The 18,360-nt window shown below is 48.1% G+C and overlaps 1 protein-coding gene across 2 annotated transcripts in view; it reads left to right on the top strand.

The window, feature by feature from the left end:
• Positions 1-2,131: 2,131 nt before the first annotated feature.
• The window catches only part of Cracdl (CRACD like), a 126,549-nt gene continuing 110,320 nt past the window's right edge, over positions 2,132-18,360 (top strand). Inside the window, exon 1 of one of the 2 annotated variants that reach the window (XM_090336486.1) lies at positions 2,132-2,421. The gene's annotated coding sequence lies outside the window, so the exon portion shown is untranslated. Of the gene's footprint in view, positions 2,422-4,345; positions 4,382-18,360 lie in introns of those variants that run through there. The other variant, XM_090336487.1, reaches the window with a different exon arrangement.

Below are 18,360 nucleotides of genomic sequence, written 5' to 3'. Positions count from 1 at the left end.
TCTGCCTGACACTGATTGATTTAAATGAGCCACTATTTTTAATGACTTGAACAGGCTTTTGATTAAAATGAGTTCCCAGTGATATGATCTACTCAGAAGCAGAGAGAGAGAGAGGAGAGAGGAGAGAGAGAAGAGGGGGGGGGGGTTGGGAAGAGTCCTAAGGGACTTTCTGGAACTGGTAATCAGCAGCTAATCCCATGTTCTTAGCTTAAAAACAAAATACATAGGAACTGTAAGAAACTGCCTAAGAGGGCTGTTGCCTTTGAAGCTTTGGCAGAGGCTTGAATATTTTAGACCTGTCTCTATCATCTGGAAGGTTTGGTCCAAGAAGCACTAAGGAGGGGGAAAGTCTCTTTGATAGTTGCTCAGCAGAGCCCAGGGAACCAGAGTCTTCCAGGAAGGTGGAAGTCACATGGGCAGGGGGAGGGGCGTCTCCGGAGCACAAAGGTTGCTTGCGCTTCCAGCCTCCTGATAATTTTCCATTTCCCTAACCTATTCACAAAATTCCCCACCACTTTCTATTTTGGGTGTTGACACCATGTTCTCAGCCTCAGCTAATCACCAAGAATCTGTGTTTTTGTCCTCTCCAACTCTCCAAAGCCACCCACGACACAACAAATAAAGCCAGAGAAGCTTCAATATTCTGGAAAGAACATTCTTAGGTTAGAAAGGCAATTCAGGGACTCCATAAACACGTGGTGGTTACAGCAGTACAAAATAAATGTGAATTTGAATAGCAAGCAGCAGAAAGCTCAGGGCAGGAGAGGGTACATATTTGCTTATAGTTGTTCAGTTTAGTTTAAGGATATGGAAGGAAGCAAACACTATCCACACCTAACAGACTCATTGTCTTGGCTGTGAGTCATCTGCCCACTGAATGCAAGTGGGCCCACTGAAGTTGGGGGCTGTGAGGCAGATTCACAATGTATTCGCGTTCCTTTCACGAGGGGCATGTAATCCGTTTAGCTCTCGAAGCGGGCTTGTAAGCGACTAGCTGGTGCCCAAAGACGACATCAAAAATGGAAAAAGGCAATTTCCCAAGTAAAGGCGATGCCCTGCTTGGGATGTTCCGATCCCAGCAGAGGCCAGCGATCGAGAGGCTCCCGCAGACGTCGCGCCCGCCCCACTGCCCCAGGGCTGGGCTGTGTTGGGCTGGGTCCCCGGTCCGTGGCCCCGGAGTGGGGCTCGGATTCCGCCCGCTCCTCCACGCAGCCGCGCTCCGATGACACTCGAGGGTCCCCGCGTGACGCCCGAGGCTCCCGTGCGCGGGGTCCGGCTGGGCCCCGGCGCTCGTCCCTTCCTCCTCCCGGGGGCTCCGGGCCGGGGACGGCGGGCGGGGAGGGGCCCCCGCAGCCCCACGAGCCCCATTCCCGGCCAGCCCCTTTCCTAAGACCATTTCCCTCAATGGACCCGCTCCGTCGTCCGAGGGGAGGAAAGGAGAGCGAGGCCGAGACGTCCCGGCCCGCCTCTCCCCACGCTCGCTTGTCACCTCCGTGATCCACCTTCGGATGGGCGGCAGCTTCCCCAGTAGCCCGCAGGCGCTCGGGACCTACGGGGTCACAACAACAGCGACAACGACAACAACAACAACAACAAAACTTTTACTTTCATTCCAACGCACACTTCCTTCCTCCCCGCCGGGGGTGGGCGGCGGGCCAGGGTGCGCAAGGCAGAGCTGGGCGCCCCGGTCCAAGCGCCGCGGGGCCACTCAGGCCCCGGGGCCGAGCGAGGTGGCGCTGGGGTCGGACGGAGTCCCCCGAGCGCGCGCGGTGCCCGGGGTCGTGAGCGCCGGCTCCCGGGGAGGCGCCGCCGGGCCGGGGGTCTCGGGGAGGCTCCCGGGCCTTGGGTAGGGAGGGGCGGGAGGGGCTCGGGGTCCCACAGCGCCGCCGTGCGGGCGGGCCGGGCCGGCGGGTGGGCCGGGGTCTCGCGAGCGCGCACCGCCGTCCTCCCCCTCCCCCGCCACCCCCTCCCTCCAGGTCCCGGCCCGCCGCGGCCTCGCGGGGCGGAGGAGGCGGCGGCGGCGGCGGCGGGCGCCGCGCACCGCGGGGGAGGCGCGCGCGGCGGCCGGGAGCCGAGCGGAGCAGCGCGGCGTCCGCCCCCGCCCGCCGAGCCGAGCGCAGCCGAACCCAGCCGGCGCTGGGGGCTCGGGATCCGGGAGCGCGCGCCGAGCGCAGGGCCGGGGCGGCTGTCGCTTGCCGGAGGAGGGTCGCGCTCCTGCCCTCGTCAACTCTCCGACCGAAGACCCCCGGCCGGCCCCGCGCCGGACGACCACCTGCTGCGTCGCCGCGCCCGTCCCCGAGGCAGCGGGCGGGGGTCGCGCGCACCCCCGGGCGGGAGCAGCCCCGGCCTGCCACCCCCCCCATCCCGGACGCGGCGCCCTTCCCCGCGCGTCCCGGCGAGCCCGGCCACGCTCCGGTGCAGGTACCTGGGATGGTCGGAACACTCGTGCCCGCTGGGCGCGAGGAGCGGGGCGGCGCGGGGGACCTGGGCCGGGGGCGACGCGGTCCCCGAGTCGCTCCCGGATGCGGGGCGTGGGCGCGAGGGCGGCGGGCCCCCCTCACGGAGCCCCGGACCTTTCCGGATGGGCGGCCGCGCCACCCCCGCGGCCCCCGCGTCCGCCGGCTGGCCGGGCTGCTGGGGCCGGGAGGAGCCGGCGCGCAAGTGCCCGAAGTTTCCCTCTGCTCACTTGGCCGAATTTAACTTTGAATTGTGAGGCGAAGCTGAGCCGTTCAACACGCTGAGGATAAACGGAGGGGGGAGACTCTCCGGACTTAAAATTTGGGGGATAGGGGGTGTTTGTGCTTGTCATTAAAGGCGGTAGAGGATGGAAAATAATGGACACAGCCTGATGCTTCATGGAATGGGTTAAGAAGTTTGGACTTTTTTCCTACAAGTCGCCTTGAGGGCTTCGGATTTGCAACAAACATTTAGCAGCCCCTTAAAGGCTAGGCTTTTATAGGAGGGAGGTTCACCTGTGATCGAGCTTCACTAGTTAATCGAAGGAGCCAGCATTGGCTTTTGAAATACGAGTGACGGGGACCGTGTGAATTGGATTTGGGTACAGGTGGACAGCTGGCATTGTGTCGCCACTGAACACCTAATTTTGAGCCAGGAAAACCTAGTGCGGGGACACAGCTGTGTGGTCCCTTCGGAGACTACCTCGCACCTCCCCAACTATCTTGAACTTCTTTGGCCAGAGCCAGCAAGCTCAATTCCATGTACCTAAACGCAGGCCTGTGGTTGAATCTGTTCACCTGGGAATAAATTCCTCCTTGGTATTCAGTCATGCAGGCACCCATCCAGGGTGACTGAGGGCCGCTCCCTGCAGGTTATAAAATGGGGTGGTATCGGGGTCCCTGCGTTGGGATTGATCCCTATTGGAGCACCAGGCAAGAGGGGAAAAAGCCAGTAATGCCCATCCTGTCTTTATGTAAAAATTAAAGATCTGGGAGCATTGGTAGCTCATACCTATAGCCCTAAGAGGCAGAGATCTGAGGATGCAGGTTCAAAGCCAGCCAGGGCAGAAAAGTCTATGAAATTCTTTAATTAACCACCTAAAAGCTAGAAGTGGAGGTTTGGCGTAAGTGGTAGAGCATCAGGCTTGAGCAGAAATAATTAAGTGAGACTGCAAGAACAAGTACTTGCACACACACACACACACACACACACACACACACAAAACCCAAAACATGTATTTTGTACACCATGGGTTTTTGTATTCATTTTGATGCTTTAAAATGGGTATAGAAACATTTGGGTAGTCTCAGATTTTGTACCTGCCTCATCTTTATTCTGGATTTGCTGTTCAAGGTAAATTCCTTAATCTCTCCAGGCAAGCTTTCTCCACTCTCAGAAATGTGTAGCCCATGGCATCTCACAGCTAGCCTATTGTGGCTGGCTGTTATCAAGCACCATGGCTCACAAGGTGGCTCTTCTGTTGCTACCACTATCTAGCTTGGCCATTTAAACTCATCACCAAGTCCAATTGAGTCAGTTTGTCATTCAGGGAAGTGGAGGTAATACTAGTCCTATGGTCTGAATGTTTGTGTCCTCCCTGGGTTCTCACTTTGAAACACTAACCTCCCATATAGAGGTGTTTAGGCTACAAGGGATTAAGGTCTCCACGAATGGAGATAGTGGAGGTTGCCTCTTCCCTCCTTTGGCTCTGTGGGGCCACAAGGAGAAGGTACCACCTGGGAATCCGGCCAGATACCAAATCTACTGATACCTGCATCTCACACTTTGCAGAGCTGTGAGCAATAACTTTTTGTTGTTTATAAGCTACCCAGCTTATAGTATTTTGTTATAATGGCCCAGATGGACTAAGACAGCCAGCCGACTCTCAGAAATGCTTTCATCTAAAATGAGAGACTCTCGAAGGGTAAGTTTTCTGTGATGGCCTATCAGGTGTGAGTTTGACTTGGCAAGCTTATGACCACTTGCTTCTTCTCCTCTGGTGCTTAGCCCAGACAGTGTTAAAAATACTGCTTGAACACATGTAGATGCTACTCAAGTGTTTGAAACAGTGTAGAGATGTTTCCTGCCAAGGGTTTATTATGGAGGGATATGGTATTCCCTTTCTTTAGTTATATTCAGTCTTAGCTTATAATTCTGTATGTCTTGAACCTAATTCAAGTAATATTTCAGTCACCACAAGCCGATTTGTGCCCCATGCCTCCTGCTCAAGTTCCCACCTAGGTGGTCACTGGAGTGAGAGTTAGCTGCGGACTGTATTGGCCCTCAGGCCCCCTCCCTCTGAGATTCCTCAAGTTCCCGCTCAAGCAGCTGAGAAGCTGTGTAGAGATGGGGACCCAAACTAGGTTGCTGTTTTGCCATTTGGAACCATTTCTGTCATTCTGAGCCATCGCTTCTCAGCACTCTCTATAGAAAACTAGATAAGACTTCCCCATGTATATAGCACTTCCCCAAACAACTCCTCCCTCATGGGCCTTTATTCCCCCCCCCCTTTTCCTCCAGGTTATGTACAAAGTGGTAAGGGTCCCAGTTTTTCTCTCCCCAGAGACCAGAGTACTTTGTCCACCTATGAGTCAGGAAGGTTTCTTAGGTTATATCTCCTGACCTCTCTGTGGCTTAGTGTGGGAGCTCTAGGCCCAGACTTCAGACTTTACCATTGATATATAAAAGGCAATTCGAATAGTTCATGTAAGAAGAATAAATTCTGGGGTTTTATAGCACAGTTGGGTAACTGTAGATAATCATTTGTTGTATATTTCAAAATGGCTGAAAGGATTTTGAGTGTTCTCAACACAAATCATAAATGCTTGAGGTGGTAGATATGCTAATTGCTCTGATTTGATCATTTCTTATATATTGTATATATACACATATATATAGAAATACGTACCCCATAATTAATGTGCCAGATGTGGTGGTTGGCACCTGTGTAATCCTAGTCACTCAGGAAGCAGAGATGGAGAGGATGGCACTTTATTGCCAGCACGGTCAAACAACCTGCAAGATCCCATCTCAACCAATAAAGGTTGGGCACGGTGGTACGTCACTGTCATATCCAAGCTATGTGGGAAGGATAAATAGTAAGCAAAACCTTATTCAAAAAAGATTAACACAGAAAGGATGGGGGCATGGCTTTATGGTAAATTGCCTGCCTGGCAAGTACAAAGCACTGAGTTCTAACTCTAGTACTGCCCAAGAATAAGAATTTAAAAATTATTTTTTAGCTAGGTATCTGTGGCTCATGCCTATATTCCTAGCTACTCAGGAGCCTGTGATTTGAGGATTATAGTTAGAAGCCAGCACAGTCAGAAAAGTCTATAGGACTCATCTCTTATAAACTATTTGGAAAAAAGCCCGAAAAGGCTCTGTGGTTGAACTGGAAGAGCACTGGCCTCGAGCCAAAGGAGCTCAGGGACAGTGATCACAAAAAGAGTGCAGACCCTTCAGAAAAAAAGTCTGTACTGACTGCCTCCCTCCCCTGTCCTTGGAGGAACTGGACACTCAAGTGGAGTGGGAAGGAGGCAGGGAGGAACATACTAGGAAAAAAAAAGTCCCTTCCTGCCTCATTTCCATATTTCCAGGGAGGCTCCACATGGGTCTTGTGCACCTGACATTTTATTCCCTGAATCACCGTGGAAGAGCTGTAGGATCTGCTGGATATTTCAGCCAAGAGCTGGGAAGACACAAGTGAAAGACCTGCTTGAAGGTGTAGAGAGGGAGATGAGAATGGCTTTCTGCTTGCACATCTCTTGAGCCCAGCTCAGCCAGCTACTTCTGGTTGGATTACTGTCTTCCCACCCATCACTCCTGGCATTGCTGCAGCTGCTGCATCCTCACCACCATCCACGGTGTGCTTGGCATTTTGTGCAAGAGTAGAAAAAGGCAGAAAAGCCCAAGACATGGTTCTCCTCTGCATGCTTTAGGCAGATGGATCCGATCTGGAGCTGTCTACTCAAGCCCTGGATTTTATTCTTGTGCAGCTCATGCTGGGTTTTGAAAGGGAAATGGTCAGGGAAAGCTTTTGGGGGAGGTTTGTGGGACTTGAAATTATATTAAAACTCAACCTTCTGGATGTGGATGGGTGAGGACTGCCTAGTAGGAAACAGGCCTGCCAGGATCAGCTCCTTGTGTCTGTCGGTGGTATGCTTTGCTGGGGGTACACTCATCTCTCAGTGTCTAGACAGGCACCTGAACACATTGCTGTAGTAACGGTCATCTGTAGGTAGGTTACAGGGTCAGCCACCCTGGAAACCACCTTTCATTTTCCCTGAACTGAACAGAAATCTGATGAACTCTCATTGAATCCTGTTGTGCTTATATCTCTGCATCTGAAAAAGAATGTCAAACTATGAGGTCAGGTTAAGGGTCCTTAGGAAGACACATTTATGATTCTGAGAAGTTTCCCCCACATTCTCTATATTGCTCTATAAATGTTCTAGCCTATCATCCTGAGCGCAGTGGCTCTCCAACAGCAAATGCCATGTCAGCGCTCAGCAAATGTAGCAACAAGTCTGTGGGAAGCGCAGGCATAGAGGTGGCTGTGTCTCCAGGCCCCTCCTCACCCGGGTCAGCCTCCTAGAGGTTCAGACAATGTTCCCCAAAAGATCCCTGTGAGGAAACAAGATCAAATATTTTTCTCATGATTAAGGCATCTGAAAAGAAGTTACGAAAGATCTTTTTGGAAAGTGAGGAATGGAAAGTTATTTACCACTCAGACCTTTTCCTAGCTGTAGTGTAGGGGATTGGTTTTAAAGTGTTTGCCCTCTAAGAACTTTCAGAAATATTTGTGCTCACCTCTGAGGTCTCCATGGTTTCTGCCCCTAAATTCTCATGTCTGTGGGAGGCTCCTGAAACCATTAGCTGTGTTGTGCACAGTTCTTAAGTAGTCTAGAAAGATATGCTCCGAATGTGGGATGAAGAATAGGGTTTTGCTTAATGTTCATTTGGCTTGTTTGCTTGATTGGTGCTGTACTGCTGAGCCATGCTCACAGTCCAACATTTTCCCACTTAACTGGAGATGGAATCTCCATTCTCTTCCCTCTGTCTCTCTGTCTCTCTGTCTCTCTGTCTCTCTCTTTCTCACACACAGAGACACATACATATTATATAAGGTACTGAATGGCACAGAAGATGCTTCATTAATTATTTGTAAGCATTACTCTTCCATTATCTGTCTTATAAGACGGAGAAAGGCATTCATTACAATTCCATGTTAGAGCCCCTGCAAAGTACCAAAAAGCCACATAAAAGTTCCATAGTCCACCGGTATGGAAAGTGGGCACAATTGTGCTACTGAATGTCCCGAGCAGGGCTGGTGCTAGAAGTCATGTGAGAAGCCACCTTGATGCAGTTTAAATCATGTAGTGTTCTGGGATGGGGTAGGTAAGCGAGGGTAGGGCAGGAAGCTGGGGACGAGGGCATCATCTACATCTGTACCCCAGAGTACAAAGCACTCCCATGCCCCATCTCTGCATCATTATTCTTTCCCCACAATATGTGGTTCCAAGGACCAGACTTGAAATGCTAGTAGCTGGGTCACATGTGAGTGGTGCGTTGCACGGACACACATGCACACAAACTTCAGACAAAATCTATAGACCTCCCTTACCTGTGAGCCTGAAGAGCATCCTTGAGCTTAGAGGAGCAGAACAAGTGTCACCAACGTGTAAGCAAATTCTGACTGCTTGTTAAGTTCCTTTTATATATTTTATCTGATGCATATGAATATTCATTCAGTACCTTTTCTGTACATTTGCTGCATAGTTGCCTTGGGTATATTTAGTGTTCACTGCGCTCCTCTGTTCTGTCCCATGTATGTAAACACTTCATATACACTTTACTTAGTATATATTTGCCGGCATTTAACAGGTCTTTTTGAGACTCTTCCATTGCATTTCCTCTGAGTGGAATGTTTGCAACCAGTACAACAAATGGATATTAAGGATTGACCTTAAATTTGTTTTTCAGAATTGGTTTTCAGATTGGGTAGATTTGGGAAAACAAATGCTCCATGGAGATGGGTGAGCCGAGGTGCCTGGGCACTTCTGGGAGCAGATGTAGATCTGTAGAGAGGTGTGTGGAGCTTGCTCACACGCACTTCAGGTGCTGGTGCTAAACTGGGCTCAGGGCTGACATCTGCTCTTGGCTCTTTAGGAGAGGGACGTAACCCTGGAAGGATGTTCATCTGTGAAGCAGATGTGTTTGCTGCTTTGAGTCTTACGCAAGCAGTCTCAAATTTTAGCTGTACTTGGTCTGGTTGTTGCTCAACTCCTTACAGTGTTCTAGGCTTGAGGTACTGTGATCTTACTTGAATACTCCTAAAGGGGTGAAGTCAGGGACTTTTTTGTAGGTTCTTCTGTGTGGATGGTTTATAACTTAGTGCTAACTGCCCATGGAGGCCAGGGGGACAAAGGGTGAGATTCAGCTGAACAAGTTTGAATCACTCTTCTCCATATGGTTTTGAGTCACACTCTCTAGACTGATCATTTCCACAGGACCCAAATTCTGTATGGTTTAGGGCAATTGCTGTATGCTAGCTGCACACACTCTATTGAAAATCAGTTCCTTAGACCCTCATACTAATGCTTCCAGCATGCCTTCAGGTGAAAATGCCATGCAAATACACAAACCCATGTGTTTTAAAATTTTTCTGGTGCTTGACTAGTGTTATCTTGTACCTTAAGGTTAGCCAGTGAGACCTTTTTCCTTTGTGAGCAAAGACAGGTCTTTGAGATGAGGTAGCATGGTAGTGAGGCTTACCTGGTACCAGGTTCTAGAACACAGATGATGGAGTGCTTGCATGAGCTCCGAGACATCTCAGGAGCACCTTATAAAGGGGAGGAGCCACCTGAGGATGGACCTGGCCAGGCCAGCAGGCAGGGAAGGCCTAGAAATGAGCAAAATCTTCATCGAACAGGGAGCCGTCTACCAACTGGGGCTCCAACCAGACTTGTGGTTTGGCTCATTTCTGTTTGGTCTGCTCTTTGGCTGCTCTCTTGTGTGGCACAGGGCCAGGTATAAGCAGAACTGATGGTCTCTACCATCAAGCAGAACCTAGGACTGAACAGAAGTGGGTGGGCTGATAACATTTTGGGGTACATCCTTTCAAACACCTGTCTGTGCTACCCTGAGCAGCCATGTGTGCACTGTGAAGATGCGTAGTCAGTCCATTCTTCATAGTTGTGGGTTCTGCATCTGTGGATTCAACCAGCTGCAGATTGAAAATCTCTGGAAAAAAGCTGTACTGAGCATGTACAGACAATTTCCCTTCACTGTTTCCTAAACAATGCAGTATGATAACTATTTACATAGCATTTACATTGGGTAGGTATTACAACTAATCCAGAGATGATTTCAGGTTTGGGAGGATGTGTGTAGGCTCTATGAAAAAAACACCCTGTTATTATACAAGAGACCCGAGCATCCGCAGATTTTTATATCAGTGGGGTGGAGGGGTTTTTCAGCCAATCACCTGCAGGTATGAGGCAGGGTTGTACTTACTGAAAAGTGGTAGTGACTTTGTTGTTTGGTGGGCTGCTTTTTCAAACCTAATAGTACATGTTGCATCTCTTTTCCACATGATTATTGGTTTTCCTCTGTATAGTTCTTGTGGCCAGGGGAATTATATGGATGGGTCTCAATTTCTTCATCCAAGATCAATTTTACCTTTTCATTATTTAGTAGCAGCTCAACAACGACATCTTTGTGCTTCTGTGCACATTTCTCTGGCCAGTTCCTTCCAAGTAGTGTCTCTGAACTAGAATTTTTGCTGTGTATATAACAAGACTTCTCCTTCCTAGCTGAAACAGTATTTCTGTACCAACGTTCTTTGTTTATTGAGATTTCATGCATTTTAGTTAATAGCATTTGTGCTATTCAGGATACATTCTGACTAGTGTAAATAGAAAAGAATTTAAGGTAGGAAATTCAGGGTGGACAGAACTGTTGGAAACAGGCCAGATAGGCATGAGGGACCCTGGAACAACAGTGTAGAGCTGGCCCTTCAGGAAGTGGTTGTTGGCTCCATGCAATCATTAGCTTTCTGTATCTGCCTTACAGAGGGTGCTATGTGTCATTCAGAATTTACAGAGTTGTAGATCAGGGTCTGGGACCTCCACTACCACCATGCCTACAAGGAGACGCCTCGTGACATGAGTCCTGAATTCCTCTTTGCTCTTTCTGAGATGTCTGATTGGAAGCTTCTAGCTTGAGCTTTATAAACAAGGTGAAGCCATGTGCAAATAGTTCCCACAGACTTACCTTGTACATAAGCCAAGTGTTGGGAAATCAGACCCCCAAGAGCCTGCCTCAGACAACAGGTGCATGAGCCTTGAGGGGAGTGTCCAGCTCTTTTATCTCAAAGTCAGAGAAGCCTTTGCTCCCTTTACCCTTTTGTGGTGGTAAGCCCTCCATTATCAGATGTGAGTGGGAGCAGGACTTAACATACTGCAGAGTTAATAACCAATCCTTTTCATGAGTCATAATTGAACACCAGTTGATTAACATTTCTTTTAAACGGCTTTGTGTGCAGTTCTTGTGAATTCAGGTGTCTGTGTAGTTCTGAGCCACGTCCCCTGCCCTCTCTAGGAAGTGATTGGATTATTCAGGGGGAAACATTGCTGGGGAAGGGGGGAAGATGGTGTTCCAAAGCCCAGAGCACAGCCAGAGGTTGGGCATGCAGGCAATTGGGGAAGCGTCAGCCACCTCCCTGATGGTCATATTGTTTTGACTCTCATCAGTAAGTGTCACCCCTCAGGCCTGGACCAAAGTGTCTTGGGAACGTGGAGGGAGGAAGGAAGGAATGGGAATTCCCCTGCTGGGCATAAGTCCTGAGGGGCTACAGCTTTTAGCAAGGCCCAGCCAGAAAACCTGTACGCATAAACATGCATTTTTTTTTCTTTTAAGAGAAAGTAGAAGTGATTAGAGACAGAGCAGACTCACCTGTCTGGCCCTGCTCCCTCTTCCCTCTCTCCTGTCCTTCACCTTCCCCCTTTATGTCCTGGGGATGGAACCCAGGGCTTTGCACACGCAGGACTTGGAAACAACCCTTCCTGTGTTTCATTTAATGCAAGTGAATGGCTCTTGGGCAGATTATTATATGACATGTTGGTTGTACAGGGCTAGAGGAGATTTGATCTGTAGGAGGAGCTCCCACTCATATTAAACCCTCAGACCAGGGTGTAGCCAAGATCCTCCTGTCTCTCCCGGCCTCTCCCAGCTTTGACAGGAGGGTGGGGCTGACCCAACCCTGACCACACCCTGTTTGATCCCTTGCTGTTTGAGTGGCTTTGGGTGAAGCCTTGGGTTGCTATCCTCCCACATTCCATAAGGTGTCTGCCTTCTAGGGCTTTAGTTTGTGTGGAAATGACAGTTATAAATGTGTCTCAACACTGGACAGTGTTGGAGATGTTGTTATATTTGGGATATGGGGCACTGGACACTTGTCCTTGTAAGGTGAGAGCAGTAGGAATGGGATGGAAGGCTTTGGGTGGGAGCCAGGCAGAACTCTGCTGCAGTGTGTGTATGTGTATCACACACTGGAGGTCTCATCTGCTTCTAGTGGATCTAAACTGGACGTCCAGCCTCTCACATTCTCCAGCTTTGGAGCTCTCAGGGGGGTTGTTCCCTATTTGAAAATGGGGATCTGGATTAGTGCTGCCTTCTAGGGTTGTCATGTGGTGAGATGGGGAAATAGCGCCTGTGAGGTGCTTCATATCATGCCAGGCCCAGAGTGAGCATTTGTCTTAGTCCATTTTCTGTTGGTGTAAAAAAAAAAAATCTCTGAGTCAAGGTAAAGAAATGAGAATGATTTAGTGCACTAGTCTGGAGATTTGAGAGCATGGTGCTGGTATCTGCTAGGCTGTAGTGACGATTTTCTGACTGTCACAACGTGGGAGTCATTGTGGTAGGGGTACAGGTATGAGTGACAGAGAACATGGTGAGGCAGGAAGCCAGAGCTAGATTCACTTTGTTTTTGTTTTAATAACAACCCACTTTTTTTTTTTGCAAGAGGACATGGTACTGCAATAAATAGTGAAAACCTTTTATCAACTTTCATGAAATAGCTAAGGTTCCTGGCTCTCTTCCCAATCCCAGCTGAAGAGAGGATTGAGAGCTTTACTTCCAGATGTTTGCTGGATAACAAGAGATATCTCGTAGGCTGGCTTTGAACCAGGATTCTCAGCCTCCTTAGAAGGCCGGACTATAGGTGTGAGTCACTAGCATCCATGAACACAAACATGCTTTATCTTAACACAGGGAGTAAAATTCAGATTTTATATTTATAGATAAGGTACAGCATTTTATATCTTGATGCCACTAATGCATCAAGTATGATGCTCCTGGTACTTGCAGAGAAAGCCAAGAGTATATGGCACAGTGGGATGTAGCTAGGTATATTTGTAAACAGACTTGCTCAATAATAGGGCTCACAGCATTCCCAGGGTCTCCACTTCTTATGCTGGACCATGTTCATGTCGACATTTTATCACCTACCTTATTTGTTATTTGTTGCACACAGTGAGCGCTCTTGAACGTTACACCTGGTTTAGAACTGTGTCCTGGCAGTAAAAACTCCTTCAGCCCCAGTGGCCTGCCCCTCTAATCCTAGTTACTCAGGAGGCCAAAACCTGGAGGGTTTCAGAAAGATGTCATGAGACTTCATATTCAGCTAACAGGCAAAAATTTAGACTCAGGGTATTGCTAAGGTGGTAAAGTTGTGCAAGCAAGGCATGTGCCATTCTTTTTGTTGTTGTTGTTATTGTTGATTGTGGGGCTTGGACTCTGGGCCTGGGCACTGTCCCTGAGCTCTTCAGCTCAAGGCTACCGCCCTACCCCTTGAGCCTCAGCACCACTTCTGATTTTCTATGGTTAATTGGAGATAAGAGTCTTGTGGTACTGGGCTGGCTTTGAACCGTGATCCTCAAATCTCAGCCTCCTGAGTAGCTAGGATTACAGGCATGAGCCACGGTGCCCAGCAACAACCCACTCTTAATGTAAACTAACTAGGGTCCCTTAAGAACTACTTTAATCCCTTCTGAGGGTGGTGCCCCAATGACTGAATCACTTTCCACTCATTCTGGCTCTTAACGGTTCTTCCACCTCCATGACAGTGCACAGGACCACACCCCTGGTACAGGAAGGTGTGGGGGACACACTTAAACCACACTGAAGTGCACCATTAGCACTAGCTGCTAAGACCATCCTCACTTTCTGAAGGAGTGACAGTTAAGTGACTCTAGTCTGGGAGGAGAAAACGTGGAGTAGGAGAAAGGAGCTGAGTATTCTCTGTGTAATAGCACCATTAGGTACTTAAAGAATACTTTTATATCACTGAGTATTAGCCCTCGAATTAAAATTAGGAATTATAATCTTTGTTTCAAGGAGGTGAAAGTGACTTCCCTGTCCCTAGCAGGGCAAGATCTATGTGGGGCTGAGATGTTAGGAGGTGGCTTAGAGGCCCAGGGTCTGTTGTTCAGATCCTGGCTTGACACTAGGCGAGGGGCCCAAGCATATAGCGGTGTCTCAAGTCTTCTGTCTCGTCAAGTGATCCCAGATGAACTGCTGGTCATGTGGCAGCATGATTGACTGAAGGAGCAAATACTTCCCAAACATCATCTGCTCTTGTTTCTCCCCAGCTCCTGAATAAACACTTCTGTTGTAATAGCATGTTGGTATTACAACAGTTCTTTGCTCTTCTAGTGGACAAAAAGTCTTTGGTAAGAAGTTGCAGTTCAGGCTTCTCATTGTCAACCAAAATTGGGGTTTCTTCAAGGTGGCTGTGTTAGTCAGCGTGGCACCACTGGAATGAATACCTGAGATTTGGCTCGTCAGGGATCAACCCAAGACTTTTAAAGCCTGGTAGGGGTGGCTCATGGCAGTGATGAGGGGGCATGTGACTGAACAAACCTGGTCACTTCAGAACCAGAAAGCAAAGTAGAGAATAGAATCTGTAAGCTCAGCCAGGTGCCAGTGGCTCACACCTGTAATCCTAGCTCCTCAGGAGGCTGAGATCTGAGGATTGAGCTTCAAAGCCAGCCTGGTAATATGTTAAATACAGAGATGGTCTTAGGAACATTGTAAGCATCACAGTTTAGGGCTTCAGAAATTTCTGCACCAGGAGTTAGGTACTAGTCATGTTTCCTTTGTAGCTTTGGCTGACAGGAAGCTCAGTTTGTCTTCCCATCTCCAGGAGATTTGTTTTTTTATTCTCACTTCCTCCTGCTTTTGTTGTTGCTTATCTTTTGCCTTTTAAAAATTGACATGATTTACATATCATTTACAAACAATAAAATACACATCTTCAAAAAAGAAAAAAGCCAGCCTAGGCACTAAAGTTCCTGAGACTTTTTTTTGGTCTGTTTTGGGGCTTGGACTCTGGATCTGGGTGCTGCCCCTGAGCTCTTCAGCTCAAGGCTACTGCCCTACCTCTTGAACCACAGCACCATTTCTGGCTTTCTAGTGGTTAACTGGGGATAAGAGTCTCATGGACTTTAGTGCCTGGGCTGGCTTTGAACTTTGATCCTCAACTGAAAGTGGTGCTGTGGCTCAAGTGGTAAGATTGCACACTTTGAGCTGAAGAGCTCAGGGACAGTGCCTAGGCCCAGAGTTCAAGCCCCACAACCAACAGGAAAAAAAGAAAGAAAAAGAAAAAAAAGTAAAAACAAAAACAAAACAACCCTGTAATTTCTTTCAATAGTACACCTTCAATAACCTAAAGACCTTCCATTGGCCCCACCTTTTAAAGATTCTACTATCTCCCAATGCCATCATCTCTTTCCTGGTGTTCAAGTCCTTAATACATAGGCCTTGGGAGTGGGGGGAGCTTAATCTACGCAGTAGCTTGGGATCAGTACCTAGGGTGGCCTGTACTGGTGTTTGATTATTTTAAAAACTGACAGCTTTCCTAAAAGCCAAGTTCCCAGCCATTCTGAATGTGACATTGATTAAGAGAAACTTTACATGACAGTAAATATGTTTTCATAATCCATCAACAGGTAGATTCCTACCAACAAAAGTGACTGAATTTTGAGGCTTGCCTAGGTGATATATTAGTAAAATATATTGCAACATCTACCAATATTTGAAAAATAACATTTGTTATGTATGTAACATAGTATTTATTCCATTTCTGGAAGTGTTTGTATATCAGTGATTAACACATAAAAAACTAAGGGTCACTATTGGGAGCTGTAATATTTCTAGCCTTCCAGCAAAGCAGGTATGGCAGGCTAACTGGCAGCTTGCTTTTCCTCCTAGAAACTTTGTTTGCAATTCTAGTAGTTTCCACTAAGGGGTACCTGAGGTCATGATGCTTCTGTAGTTGACAAAGCTTCGCCTTTGAGGTAAAGTGTAGCTTTCTATTCCCAAAGATTCAAAAAATTGTTCCCATTTTTTTTTTGCCAGTCCTGGGCTTGAGCTCAGGGCCTGAGCACTGTCCTTGGGTTTTCTCAAGGCTAGAGCTCTACCAGTTGAGCCACATCACCACTTCTGGTACCAAGGAATCGAACCCAGGTCTTTGTACATGCTAGGCAAGCACTCTATCACTAGGCCAAACTCCCAGCCCCCCTCCAAATATTTTAAGAAAACATTTTATTAAAAACTATATGAATAAGCACAATATAATATCAAGTAACCAAATAAAAAATTTAAAGAGAGAGCAAGCTAGGAGCACACCAAAACTCTCAAGGATTAATTACCACTCAGCCTTTTAAAATTCTCAATTTCATTTCTTCTTAGCTCTCAGTCTCAATCCTGAGCTTTGGCTCTCATCACTTCTAAAGGGATTGAAACATGAGTCCCCCAGGGAACTTCAGCATTAGAAAAGGCAGGCTTCCCTAGTCATTCAAGGATCTAGTGGTCCTTCAGACCCCTCTTTCCTGCTGAACACTCACAGAAGGCGCTGGTATTCTCACAGGCATATTTGCTGCAGTAGCCTGAGGATTTTGGTCTTACTAAACTATGAGAGACAATTTGATGCCAGGTTAATTTGTAAACTATGTAGTTACAAGAAAATCAGGCAGAAGTTGTATCCTAGTTTTGGTCTTAAATGCTCTCCATAGACATGTGTATGCCCATGTGTATGTGTATGAGTGTTGGTTCTAGTGTTGGACTTGAACTCAGGGCCTGGGCACTGTGCTTGAGCTTTTTTTTTCCCTCCTCATGGCTAGAGTTCCACACGTAAGCTACAGTTCCACTTCCGGCTTTTTGGTGGTTAATTGGAGATAAAGAGTCTCATAGACTTTCCTGCCTGGGCTAGCTCTGAACCACAGTCCTCAGATCTCAACCTCCTGAGTATCTGGGATGACAGGCATGAGGCACTGGCACCCAGCAGCATCGATAAACATTTAAGACTTCATCCCTAGTGTGGTGATCCTGGAATGTTATAGAACCTCTCAGAGGTAGGAACAAGTAGGAGATTCTTAGATCACTGAGGTCATAGTCTTCAAGGTGGTAGTGGAGCATCCTGTGAAGAGGATACCGGGGAATTGGAGGACCTTTAAAGTTTTAACTAAATCAGGAAAGGGCACATTTCTTTATTAATAGCCTACAGGCTAGTTTTGGCCCTAGACTCAAGATAGCTACTCAGAGATGAGACTTCCATCTCTGTTTTCTCATCCATAGGCAGGGCCAGCCATTCACACCGGGTATTTATTGCACTGTTCACCTCAGGAGAGCCTGACCCCAGCCCTCTGGATGGTGGTTTTCCTTCTCCTTTGCCTGTTGGCCCTGTGTCAGCACCCTGTGGCTGCTTGGCCTCACCCCAGGCTGACTCAAGAGCCATGGGTGGGACTCACTGGGCCTAACAAGCTTTGCAGGTGGATCTGCTATGTGGTTCAGCCTTCATCCCAGCATGTCTAGACCTTGAACCAAGGACAGATTCCCACCTTCCCTGGGGAAGGGAGGCACCTGAGAGACCTTGTTGGGAGGTTCTTGAGAGTAGGGCTGGCCAGGGGCTGGCAAGCACTCACACCTGCTTCCTGGGCAGAAGCATAAGCCCTCCTTTGTCCTCAGCTCCCATCTTCCGGGATGGTTTCTTTCTTTTGGCTCATGGTGTGAGCAGGGGGCGGGGGGAGCAGCTTTTGCAGACCCAGGGTACATGTTGCCAGGTCCCTAGGTCTAGTCTGTTAACACTGGATCCAGTTTGTTGGCAGTCCTTGCTGCAGCTGTGTGCACTATGTCAAGATCTGAGGCAGGATGCAGAGGGAGGTCTTGTTAGCACTGGATAGGGGACACAGTTACATGTGTGAGTCTCACCACCAAATAAGTTAGAAAACATGCTATCACACAAGATGCAGGCCAAGTGGTGTTTTCCTATACTTGGACTTTGGAAGGTAGATCCATTTCTGCTATTAGTTTCTGGTGTGTTGTGTATGTTTACGTAGATGATGGAACTCAGTGTAGGTGCAGGACTTTCTTCTAGGCCTCTAGGAGCAGATGGTACAAGGTCTCTGCCAAGCAGTTTGGCAATCTATCTAAAACCTTTACAGGAATTCCTCCCTTTACCTTGGTGAGTCCATTTCCAGGAATTTATCTCAGGGAAATAGGTAAATATGCAGTCAGAGATTCCTATTCAGAGATGTTCATTTCAGCTTTGTCTACAATGGGGAACATCAGGGAGCCATTGGTGCATGCACTCACCGGCAGGGAGTCGTTCATGCGCTCTAGTGCAGCTGGTCCTGGAGAGGGTTTGGGAGGGATGCTTCGTCACAGGGGAACATCACTATCTAGGACAGCAGGAAGGATGGTGGGCCAGTCTGGAAGGAGAAGGTGGGACTAGCATGCATATTGGAGGCAGAAGATTCAGGATGTGTTGAAAGGCACTTTTTTTTAATGCTGCCTTTAGTGTGTGTGGGGGGGATACTTGGGCTTGAATTCAGGGCCTTT

This window comes from Megascapheus bottae, chromosome 7 (genome assembly GCF_031878675.1).
Source record: "Megascapheus bottae isolate mThoBot1 chromosome 7, mThoBot2.hap1, whole genome shotgun sequence".
Taxonomy (NCBI): domain Eukaryota; kingdom Metazoa; phylum Chordata; class Mammalia; order Rodentia; family Geomyidae; genus Megascapheus; species Megascapheus bottae.
This window is presented reverse-complemented; position numbering and strand designations above follow the sequence as displayed.